This window comes from Stomoxys calcitrans, chromosome 1, assembly GCF_963082655.1.
Source record: "Stomoxys calcitrans chromosome 1, idStoCalc2.1, whole genome shotgun sequence".
Taxonomy (NCBI): Eukaryota; Metazoa; Arthropoda; class Insecta; order Diptera; family Muscidae; genus Stomoxys; species Stomoxys calcitrans.
Genome location: NC_081552.1, coordinates 69,926,654 through 69,939,157, shown reverse-complemented (window position 1 = coordinate 69,939,157; position 12,504 = coordinate 69,926,654). Strand labels below are relative to the sequence as shown.

Here is a 12,504-nt window from a genome sequence, read left to right as displayed (position 1 = left end):
AAACCCAACCATCCTTCGAACATCACTGTCAAAGGATGGGAGGGAAAAAGGTGCAAATTCCTCGGACATCTTTAGTTCCATAATCGGAAAAAATCCGAGCGGCAATTCCTAAAATTTATCTGCACTGCAATCCCTACATTATTCGAGCACTACCTAACATTATTATACCATTGAGAATAGCATATCTGCACGACATATCGTTCATCTGAATTATATATAAGACCCTCGCTATCTGGCGAAGGGTGTACAAACTGACTTGCGATTTATTATCTTAACTTCCACGGGATGTAAAACCCAAATTAATAATGGATTTAATCATACTCCTTTTTTTTCCTTCCTGCCAAAATAACGCATCTCATAATGTGTACGTCCCTTAAGAACGATAAATTGGATGGTAATTATAAATGACAGCCGTACATGTTTCATCACTGAAATAGGTTCGGCACCTCATATGTGCGCTTTAACGCCGTTCAAATCAACGAACCGACACTGTCATTCATAGTTAATTAAAGAAAAGAAGCAGCATTGCGGACCGGCCATGATGCTGAAAATTTATTAATTGGTAAGTATAAAAAAAACAAATCTATTAAAAATTATGTGTATGTGTCGTTCCCGCGATCCGTGTGATTTTTAAAGTGATCTCGCGAAAATTCCGTGACAAAAAACCATTCGCAAAAGAATTACGTGCGTGTGTGTGTGTGTGTGTGTGCATAAATGAAGATTCATTAAATGAATGAAAAAAAAACATCGCCATTCTAAAGCGTGCAAAAAAAAACAAAAAATATATTTATGTGATAAAAATTGAATCTGTTGGTTAGCACGCATGTTGAATTAATACAAAAATATATTAAAGGTCTTCCCGTGCGATTGAAATAAATGCCGGTACCATATAACCGGTCACAAAAACACAGCCTTCGACCACTCAATTATTCTGGCATATGAATAAATGCCTAAAAATGTAACACATGCGTGATTAAAATTAAAAAAACATATTGTGTGTATGTGTGAACCCCATTTGGGATAATGATAGCCATAAAAAAAAATATATATATATTCCGCAACATGACTTGCGAACACTGTACATGCAGACAGCTTAAAATTTAACCAACGATATGATGGTTCAAAAAAAACGTGTCATATATGTATCACCATATATATACATACATACTTATATGTTCTGTAATGGTGTGTGAAAAAAATCAAAGTTCCAAAATGTAGAAACCATTTGATGGAGACCGGTTACTATCACGTGAGTAGGCGGCTGTAGCTATGTGTCAACAAGTGTGCGTAGTGTAATAGTATGTTATTGCGGTACTCCTACCCACTCACGCTATGAATGGAGGTGGGGGTACTCAAACCAAACTCTGTGTCCAAAGAAAAACAGTACTTTATGAAAAGTGATGTGAAGACAGAAGCAAAAAAAAATTGATTTGCCCAATTATCTGCGTGTTCATGAGTTTGAAGGTAAATGAAGAACCAAGTGCATATAAAAGAAGTTGACAAAATAAAAAAAAAAAAAAAAAATCGTCTTCTTCCTGGTGATCCAAAAGACCAAACCAAACAAAACGAAATGTGAAAAGGTGTGCTATTGTGAATTAATTTAAAGTTCAGTGAACTGAAAAGTGAAAGTGTTGTTAGAAAGTTAAAGTGAAAATAATGTAAAAAATTAAAGTTATTGGAGAATTGTGCAAAAGAAAAAAAATAAAAGAATTATGAAGTTCTAAAAAGAAAATTGGCAAGAAAAAACTAATAAAAACCCCAAAAATAAAGTATAACCAAAACACTAAAAACGGAAAAAATAAAAATCCAAAACACTCTCTCTACATAAAAACCCAAAAATAAATCAAAATAATTCACACTTTAAAAATTAAATGAACGCAAGTCGATTAAAAAAAATTGCAAAATTCCAAGAAAAATAAAAACAAAAATCTGAAAAATTATGAAACGCAAACTATAGAAAAACGCTAAATTGAATAACATCAAAGAGAAAAACAAAAATTCAAAATTGCAAAGTTCAAGTGAAAAAATTTACGTGTAGAATCCCACTGTAGAATAAAATTAAAATGAAGTGGGAAATCTCACAAAATCTTTTCTTTTCCTCTTTCCTTCTCGCGTATATAATCAACTACAATCGTATAAAAAAACCCAACCGGCTCGAAAATCCACCCTGATATAACATTTATTGATCTTCGTACCTTTCATTTCAAACAATGTAATTTCCCAATCTCGTTTTCTATCTTTTCAGATTCCATGGGAGACGAAATCCAAGTGGATTGATACACCTAACTGGTGCCACCAAAAGAGGGGAACTTCCATGGATGGAGAGTGTGTGAGGTAGGTAAAAAAAGGTATTGTCCTCCAAAGAAATAACCTCCTGTCTTTCCAGGTACCAACAACAAATCTCCCGCCAGCCATTTATGACCAACAAGGTAAGTGCATTTCCTCTTCCGATTCTGGTTTGTGTGGCGTACTTGAGAAATGTAAGCGAAATAGAAAAAGAGCTGTAATAAAGGGCAAAGCTCACACGAGCAGCACCGTGTACCGCTGAGTATTCTGCTCAGCTTTTCGAGCGGAAAGCTGTCAAGCTCCATATAAAAAAACATCGACCAAGTGTAAACTGAAAACTGGCCGAAAAGTAGTACTCGGTTTATGGTGCGGAAAGTGGCGAAAAAAAAAGCTAAAGCAGCAACACTTGAAAACTTTGCCGGCATCATTCTTCTATGCCTCATCGGTCTTAATGACTCGTTTTGCATTATTCAGTTGTGCAAAATAAATTAAATAGAAAAATAATAAGTGCAGATAATAAAAAAAGGTGTTTTGGTATGGAAACAGAACTATTTGATTACAGTCAAATTCCGCTCGCGGAACAATTAGAAAGTTAGCGGCTAGTTCGCTAGCAGAATAGAGTGCTAACCCTAATGTGTTGATGACACCATATTGTCCCATCGTGTCTAAGGATGTCGACCAAGAAAGCCACGGGACACTGGCTCATCAATGTGCATGCACGTGCCAATCGATCCAGGTAGGCCATCTTCCTCTCCAGACCGTTCACACGTCCAAAGACATTCGTGGTGCTCCTGACCACTAGCCTGGGGCTGAGTACTAGAGTCACCGTCACCGGATACTGTGGTTTCGGTCCATTCACCTGAGTGAATTTGCCTCGTGCTTTTCCTCACACTGGGACTCCAACCGCTGTAATTGTTCTCTGGCAGCTCATAGTCCTCACCGTCTTTCTCCCTTACTACGATGTGCAGCCTAATGTCACAGTTTCAGAGGGGCACAGGGGGTAGGCTCCGGAGGGCTATGACATGTCACAAGTTGGCCGCCCGGAAACGTTAGCTCACGTTGGAATCCCCACTTGAGGAAAGCTTTAGCGGTACTCTGGTTACGAGAACTCTAGCGCTCATCTCCGATGCCTGGTGTAGATGGTTCATCGCCGACCTTTTGGTCTGTAAGCTACATGTGGAGGGAAGACGTCCCAGCTGGCCTGGGCCCTTTGTATCTGGTGGTAATGCAATAGAAGTATAACACCATTAAAAACCGCCATACCGACATCTCTTGCATTTGTGTATAAGCAATTCAAACGCCTGTGTAAAGCTCTATATCTCACCACTAACCAAACAAACCATATCCTATTTGCATTGTCTCTTATATTTTCAGCATCAGACCTTAGACGACTGTAAGTTCACCTAAAGTAAGGTATTAAATATATCCACACCTACTTCTATTTGCAACCATTAATGCATTTCCTCTTCCTAATTACAGGCTAACTCCAAAGCATTTGGACAGTCCATTCACCAACAAATGCCATCATCCTCTGTTACTCATCAAAAAAGGAATAGCCTACCCAGACAGCCAAAACGGTAAGTGTCTCATCCCTGTATACAGTAGGTATAGCGTAGGAACTAGGACAATATTTCTTTCCACCCTGGGGGGAGTTCGAACAAAAACCAATAAGAAACAACTATTAAGTGAAATACCACAGCTCAGGTTGTGGTTGTTGCCGTAGTAGTTTGTCGTGCCCTGAGGCCTATAGCCAAAACTGGTACGGTCTTCAGGCCTTTGTAAAGAAAATAAACCGATCGTCTTGCCTGTACTATCTGAGTATATAGTATCTCCTCTCTATCACCACCGAAAAATCTGGGTCTGGAATCGTCTGACCCATAAAGAAAAAAACCAATTGCACTCGAACTGCAAAGATCCTATGGACCTCACCAAAGAGCTGGTACTTTCCACTTCCCTCTAAACGCCACCGAAAAAAAAAAACAGAGTTTGAAGCCTTTCGATTCAAACCACTGTTGCAAAAGAAACTCCACGTACTGTGAAAGAATAAAAATTTCCAGCCATATTCTAGCTGCCAAAACGACACCGTATCAATGATACAATAGTCGAAACTATATCTCCTCCTCAATCGCCGCCGAAAAAATTGACTCCTCATTAGAAGTCGTCTGGTTCAATCCCAGAGACAAAAATAAAGAAAATATCATACACTGAATGGAGTTATCACAGATATCTCATTGCTTCAAGTCCTTCATGTGATAAACACCCAGAGGCTTGCCTTTTAAATCTTCGACCTCATAGAGACAGTTACCAACCGGTCTTACTATCCGGCATTTGTGAAACTTCAAACCGAATTTCGCGTTAAACTGATTCTTGAAATCACTTTGTTGGAAGCTTCTACGGTATACTTCCTGTCCTGGTATGAACTTGACAATTCTACTGCGCATATTGTATTTCTTTTCATTGCCCAAATAGGCTTTATGAAGGCTCTCCTTGATACCTTTACGTATAATCTCCAGTTTAGTCGATTTTGGAATTATCTCACTCTCAGGGTCATTCAGGAGCTGCAACTTCCTGGCTAGGGCGTAGACGCTACCATGACTGATCATATTCATTCCAAATAGTGCGAAATAAGGTGTAACCCCGATGGACGAATGTATAGAGGAACGCAATGAGCATTCTATTTCGGACAGATATTTATCCCAATCCTGATGGCTCTCTTTCAAATACGACCGTATAGCCGCCAAGATGGACTGATTAACTCTCTCCGAAGCATTCGCTTGGGGAGAGTGCGTAGCCGTTCTAAGGTGGTTAATTCCGAAATTCCTCATCAACTCCTGAAATTCCTTACTAACGAACTGCTGCCCGTTATCGGACACAATTGTCTCGGGCGTACCAAATTTATGGAAGACCTCAGAAACCAGGAACTTTATCACATTCTTAGAGCTCGCCTTTGTCATTGCCTTCAACAAAACGTATTTGCTTAGATGGTCCAACACGATAAAAATAAAAGAGTTCCCATTCTTCGAGCGAGGGTATGGGCCTAAGAAATCTATATATATTCGTTGAAAGGGTCTCTCAACTATGGCCTCTTTTCCCATAGGAGGACGAAGAGTAGTATTTGCCGGTTTTGTAGACTTACACATTTCGCAACCTTGCACAAACTCCCTAACCTGTGTGGTCATGTTGGGCCAATAGAAATACCCCCTTATCCTTCTCAAAGTTTTGTGAAAGCCGCCATGTGAAGCTTGCGGCGGACAGTGAGATTTCTCAATGATACCGGCGGTCAATTCCTGGGGAACCCATAGCTTCCACGAAAAATCTTCGTGAATAGGCACGCCATCGTAGTGCTGGGTCCTTTTGTAGACATACCCGTCTACAACTTTAATATCTGGCAAACTGTCAGCATTCTTCAACACAGTGGAAATGAGTTCACTATAATCATCCGACTTAAAAACCTCCGCGGACAAATCTATCAGAGATTCGAGATCAGTCGACAACTCCTCCATGCCATATCTGGACAGGGTATCTGGCACTACATTTTGGGAACCCTGCCGGTGCTCCACCTTAAAAGAAAACGACTGGAGATGCAGACTCCACCTAGCTAAGCGTCCGCTAAGGTCCTTATGCGACATTAGCCACTTCAAACTACTATGGTCCGTGATAATGGTGAAAGGCATTAATTCGAGATAGGGGCGAAACTTCTTCACCGCCATTACCACGGCCAAGCATTCTCTTTCCGTTACGGAATAATTCCGCTGAGCAGACGTCAACTTCTGGGAGAAGTACGCTATTGGATGCTCTGCGCCTTCTTCGTCCTTCTGAAAAAGGACAGCTCCAATTCCAAGGTCGGAGGCATCACACTGTACAAAGAAATGTTTCTCAAAATTGGGATGTGTCAAAATAGGACTTGTCACAAGGGCATTTTTCAAATTATCAAACGCTGACTTAGCCTCATCGGTAAAAACGAAATGTTTGCACTTCTTTAAAGTGTCGAAAATTGGTGCCGCAATGGTGGCATAATTGGGTATAAATCGTCTATACCAACCCGTTGCGCCCATAAAGCTACGGACCTGTTTGGCCGTCTTCGGATAACTGAACCGAGTTATGGTATCCACCTTGCTTGGATCCGGTTTGAGCTCTCCTCCACCAACCATGTAGCCTAGGTAACGAAGCTCCTTAAAGCAAAATTTAGACTTAGCCACGTTAATTGTCAACCCGGCTTCGTCTAATAACTTTGCTACGCGCTCGAGCAGTACCATGTGGGTGTCGAAGTCTGGCGAAACAATCAGCAGATCATCCAAGTAGACAAATACACGATCACGTATTGCTGAAGGGATCACTCTATCCATTAAACGGCACAACCTTTGAGCTGCGTTGCACAACCCAAAAGGCATTACCGTGAAATGGTAAAGTGGTCTCCCCGGCACGGTGAACGCTGTCTTTTCTCTACTTGAATGATCCAATGGTATCTGCCAGAATGCGTCCTTCAAGTCGACACTCGAGATGTAGCATGTATCACCCAGCCGGCTCAGCAACCCTTCAATGTGCGGGAGCGGATAAGCGTCTTTGGTCGTCAGGGCATTGAGCTTCCGTGCGTCCAAGCATAGCCGGTTCTTCTCCCCCTTGCGGACAAGAGTTACCGGGTGACTCCATGCGCTTTCACTAGGCTCAATGACTCCCATGGCCAACATCCTATCCAGCTCCGCGTACATCAACTTTTGCACTGCCGGTGAAACTGGGTAATGCTTACTCTTCACAGGTACTGCGTCGCCGGTATCGATGGTGTGGACTTCAGACTTTGTTTTACCCAAGCCCTTCTTGGTATAGCAGGGGAATTTGGCCATTATCATCTCCAAACGTTGCCGTTGTAGATCAGATAGGCTATGCATCTTTTTGTCATCATCAGCCCCACCATCCGCTTCATCACATAAGCTAACACTGTTGGTAGTAAGGCTTTCCACCGATGCGAACAAGCCGAAGGCCTTCATGAAATCTACTCCGAGGAATAGTTCTTTCTTCAAAGTGGGTACAAGGTAGAAAGTGATCTCCCGGGTTCGGTTATTGAAGGTAATTGGAACGCTAAATTTGCCAACCATCCTGTGTGGGGTCTCATCAGCAGTGCTAATGAAAGAATAGAAATTCTGGACTTCAATGCCAACTCTCTTTGTAAATTCAATGCAGTCCTTACCTAGGCAACAAACGGTGGCACCACTATCAAGCAAACCCTCTATATCAGCGCCCTGGATTCGAATTTTCGTGTAAAGCCTCGCATCGTCACCTTCATACAAAGACGCAGAAGCAATAGCGTGACGGATCTGTTTCCTGCGCTTATAACGTTCTCGCGCTCTTTTAACTTTTGTAGAAACCTGACCAAAAATTCTTGCTCTAGCCTCTTCATATTCCTTCACACGCACATGCAAGGGTTTCAACTCTCTAACCTGGCTCTCTATCTTCAAGGTTTTCGCTTCTGGATTAACCAGAATTGTAATTGGAGTTGTATTGGAAATGTCAGGTGTTTCTTCAGAATCCTCTCTTACTGCTGCGGGATCTCTGTCTGTGTGGAACGCGCTTCCGCAGTACGAGGCGCGCTCCGTGTCAAGTTTCCCTGACACTTAGGACACTTTGGTGTAACAACTCCCTCTTTACCACATCGAAAGCAGAAAACTCGACCCATGGGTACAGGACACTCTATGTAGCTGTGACCCGACTTCCGACAATTCCAGCAGGTGTATTTGGTAGTGTCTTTCAAGGCGTCCACCTCTAGGTTCACCGCTTCATGCACCGTCTCCATATTTGCTTCTTCGTAGTAGAGCTCATGCACTCTTGGAGCTTGAAAAGACCTTTGTTGGTAGGCTTGCCGCTGGTTAGCTAACATGCTTTCTGCACGCTTTACTTCCTGTCTGAAGTGGTTCAAGCCACGGAGTTTTATGGGAAAAATCAGAGCTGCCAAGGCAGATTTCAAATTGCCTTTCATTATCTCCACTAGGTCACGTTCAGAATACGGAAATCTCTGCTGATTCCTAAGTTTCACAACAGCATTGAAGAAATCTTCAAAAGATTCTTGTGGTTGTTGACGGCGGTCCATAATTCTTTTTTGAATCTGAAATTCGCTCTCGAATCGTCTAAATTGGCACAAAAAGGCATTTTTCAGATCATCCCAGCTTTGGAAAGGCGCAATTCTTCGCTGCTGCCAGTACCAATCTAAAGCGGTTCCATCTAGCAGTTGTGGAAAATTCTTAACCAACGCTTCGAAAGGATATACATAATCCTGCCTCATTGATTCTACTCGGAACACGAAGTCTTCGGCATCCATCGTTTTGCCGCTGCCGTCAAACTTTATTCCCCATTTCTGCAAATCCATTCTTGGACCTGGGGATGGTATATATGAATAAGGCGTATTTTGTGAAGACTGCCAGTAAAAAGCTTCCGGTGGTTGCGTTACATCGCGATTGAAGCGCTCATGTATATAAGCATTGTTGTTGGGTGCTGGCCTATTTGCTGTTCCTGGCCCCGTCAAAGGTGGTGGATTGCGGAAACCTGGCCACTGGCCGGACTCCCTAGCTTGGTCAAATCTTGGTGGTGGCGGCATACCTTGGTGCTCTGCTCTGACGTGAACATCTGGTCTAGGCATACTCGGAGGAGGCTGAAGTGCCGCTATGGGCGGAATACTGTGCCTTACACTATCCATTCGCTGGTTTAATGCACTCCCCAATTGCCTTATTTCCTCCACGCTCCTCATCAACTGCGCTTGAGCTACGCCAACGGATGCGATCATTTCGTGTATGCCATCACCATATCCTGGTTCCATCTGGAACTCCATGTTCTCTCTTCGGAAGTCTCTGCGTATGCCTTGCGCTGTCTGGCTAGCGAAGGCGGGTGAAATCACTGTATTGTTTAGGACATCAGAATTAAATGACACGTCACTTGATACATGTGGTGCTATAGACGATGTTGTCGTGGTGGTTAGAGCGGCGCTGCTATGGATTGCGGTCGAAGCGGTCACAGCGGTGTTTTCTGCCATCGGACGAGTGTCTGCTCCCGATGTGGAAACTGGAACGTCGTTCTCCATCTCCGACTGTTGCCTACTTCCTTGCCTGGTCAATACCATTGCCTATATAAGTAGCAAATTAAACGAAAGCGTAAATTAACACACACCCCCCTCACCATAAAATATGTCGCACACAATGTGAAAACAAGGTATATTCAAAGCGTATAGAATTCCATATAAAAAAAAATAATAAAAATAAAAATTCCAAAAACAAATCTAAATAAAATGGTAAATAAATTCAAGCGTATGTAAATGACTAAATTCAAACCCAATTTATAATAAACCCGTCGCCTAACTCTCTCCCTGAGATTCAGACGGTAAACTAAATTCAAAATTCAGGTCCCAAACTATTAACCTAATCCTAGAAGTAATTGCGCTAAAATCGAACTCAATCGTATCGTATAAAGCGTGATATAAAAACGTCCTTGAAATGTGTAACTATTTAGAGATAGGGTTTTCAGGGGACGATAAGATGAAAAGTAGGGTATATATTCCAATAAAACTGACAAATGCCAGCCTTACTAAAACTTTCTTGATTCCTTACAGGTTTGTGGGTGCTTCGGATGAAATCTAAACTAATGGAAAGGAATATCTCACGCAGACCATGACCGAAGCGATGACTGGTGGACACTAGCCGGAGTCTGGGACAGGTGACTAGGATCACAAACAACCCCCTCGGTCGGACCTAGGTAAGCTATTCTTGGTCTATTGCTAACAAATCTATATGGATGGTTTTGCTAACTAACCCTAAATTTAAGCTATTAGTTACCTAGTGTGCTACCAACTAAACTAAGACTATAAATTAGGGCAGACTAACAAAAGGCATGTTAGCTAGGAGCCTCCCGCTCAAATACCAAGAGAGTTGACGGCTACGCGGACCAATTCCTTGGAACCTTTGCCGGGACCGAAAATTCCTGATGTTTCGCCTGGAATTCTCCTAGCAAACACTTACTATTTCTAATTAATTCAAACTATTGCAATTGTAACAAACACTAACTCTAATCTAACCTATGGCTACCAATCTTAATCTGTCTAACGACTTCCGATTGGGTCCTAGACTAAATGCGAATTCGTTTGCCTCCCTAATGGCACAATTTAGCGTATTGGCAAACGCAGAGGACTCTCGAGATTAACTCTACGTGACCTAAAATCCAAGTCGTATTGCTAAACTAAACCTATGTTTCTTTTTCGAGCCCCACGTTGGGCGCCATTTTGTCCTGTCCTGGTTCAATAATCGTTTTAATGTTTTCGATGACCGCTTGTCGCCTGCTGGCATGATGGCGTATGCGCGGCTAGTGCTCGCCGGATGGGGTGGTTCTTTGCGCAAGCGAATCAAACGTATCAGGAACAAAAGAAAATTTACATGCCAGACTGATAAGGTAAAAGAAAAAGGTATGTTTGACCCGAAAAAGAAACGTACTAATCTAATATGGCTAAATAAAAAGGGCAAGCACCACACCTACCTGTTGGAAGCCTTCTCGCCTGGTGTTCTGGCGAGGATAATGCCCTCCCTCTGGAGTCGGAGCTCCACCATAGCAACTTTCAAGTCAGTTGCCCCGTACCTACCTCTTCATCTTATCACCCCCTTCCTATCTCCTCCTCCCTAAGGTCTACATGATCTCAATAAAATTCATTGTCTCTTCGTAAACGTTACAAACATTCCAGGTAGTCTCTTTATTTATAAAAGATGGTTAATTTATGATGACCACATGAAAAATTCAGAACAAAAACAAGAGGCATCATCCAAAATTCATAATAAAAAAGGAAAAACTCGAAACATTATGGCTTTAACTTCTTATCTCAACTTTTCTACATTAGCTTAGCAAAAAAAAAAAAAAATAAATTTAAAGACAGTATAAAAGAATCATATGTAGGTGGGTATGCTAGCTTCGAACAGATCTAATGGCATCTCTTCTCTTCCTTCGGGGCTTCTGCCGCTGAGCAAGTTAGGCCGTGCCCACAATGGCAGCTTACTCCGTCTGTCCGTCTATGTCCGTCCGAATAGTGTAAGGTTAAAGGTAAGTAAAAGGGGTATTATATAAAAATAAAAGGGGTATTTGGAATTAGATTTTTTTTATCTCATATCTGATTTCTTTTCTTCTTCTTTTTAGGCCTTTACCACGCCCGAAAGGACGGCCTCTTCTAGGTACTAATTTGGAACAAGGATCCCTATGGAGACTTCCTACCTGCCTAGAAAGAGCTCTATCTATTGGGGAAGGGTAAATACCATGTAGTACGGTTGACGGTATAATCAAAGATGAGTACCCTAGAAAAAAAATGCCTGCCTTTTCAAAAAAAAACTAATTTCCTTTTTTTTCTTTTATTTTTAGGTAATATGTACGTCCGTCCGTCCGAAGGTTTAGTTTTAAGTATTATGTTAAGGGTCTTTGTAAGCCGTCGCCTGGAGCACTGCGGTCTGCGAGTGCTTTTGAAGGAAGTCCCACGCTGGTGCAGAGATGAGCCGTTGGTGAGCAGCGTTTTTTTGTTTTACTTTTAATTAGTTTAAGCTTTAGCGTAATGATTAAGTTGTTTTCTTTTTGATTAAGTTTATAATTAAGTTTCTCTTTTTTAGTTGGAAATTTATTTTTCAATAAGTGGTTTTAATTCAGTTTCTTTTTTTTTTTTTTTACTCTTTAGAGCTAGGTATTAAGGTAGTTTCAAGGATAGTTTTTAAGGTAATTTTTAAGGTTGTTTGTTAATTCAGTTTGTAAGATGTTTCTTTTTTTCTGTTTAGCTATCAGAAGCTTTTGTTTTTTTTTTCTCTTTTCTTTTTTTTTTGCAATAAAGGAATCGAATGATTTTGCTTTGGTCTGTTTTTTTTTTCTTTTAGAATTCAGATCATTTTCTTGTTCATCATTTAAAATAAAAGTGCCTTTTTCAATGTTAGGCTTTTAGAGGTTTCATCCCTCTTTGGATTGTTCGGTTTTGTGTCATCATCCACTTGCTATGCAGTCTTTGTAGCAATGCAACACAACAACACCAACACTACACGACCGCGGCTGCACTTTTTTTTAATTCTTTTTTTTTCTTGCTCGTTAAGCTCACTTCCAGTTGTCTTCTCGGCTCACCTCCGGCTTGCTGCACAGTCCAAATCAAAAAGAAAGATTTCCTTTCCTAGGACAGTGGCCTATGTTGTCATTTTGTTCATCATGGCGCTCTTCCCAGACCGAACT

General features: G+C 41.4%; 1 long non-coding RNA gene across 1 annotated transcript; it reads left to right on the top strand.

Annotated features, from left to right (window-relative positions):
- Positions 1-479: 479 nt before the first annotated feature.
- On the top strand, positions 480-12,439 carry LOC131998557 (uncharacterized). The gene is made up of 7 exons (XR_009398794.1): positions 480-562; positions 2,246-2,334; positions 2,387-2,429; positions 3,661-3,699; positions 3,766-3,863; positions 9,878-10,020; positions 11,443-12,439. It is a non-coding gene; the product is annotated as an uncharacterized LOC131998557 (long non-coding RNA).
- Positions 12,440-12,504: the final 65 nt, after the last annotated feature.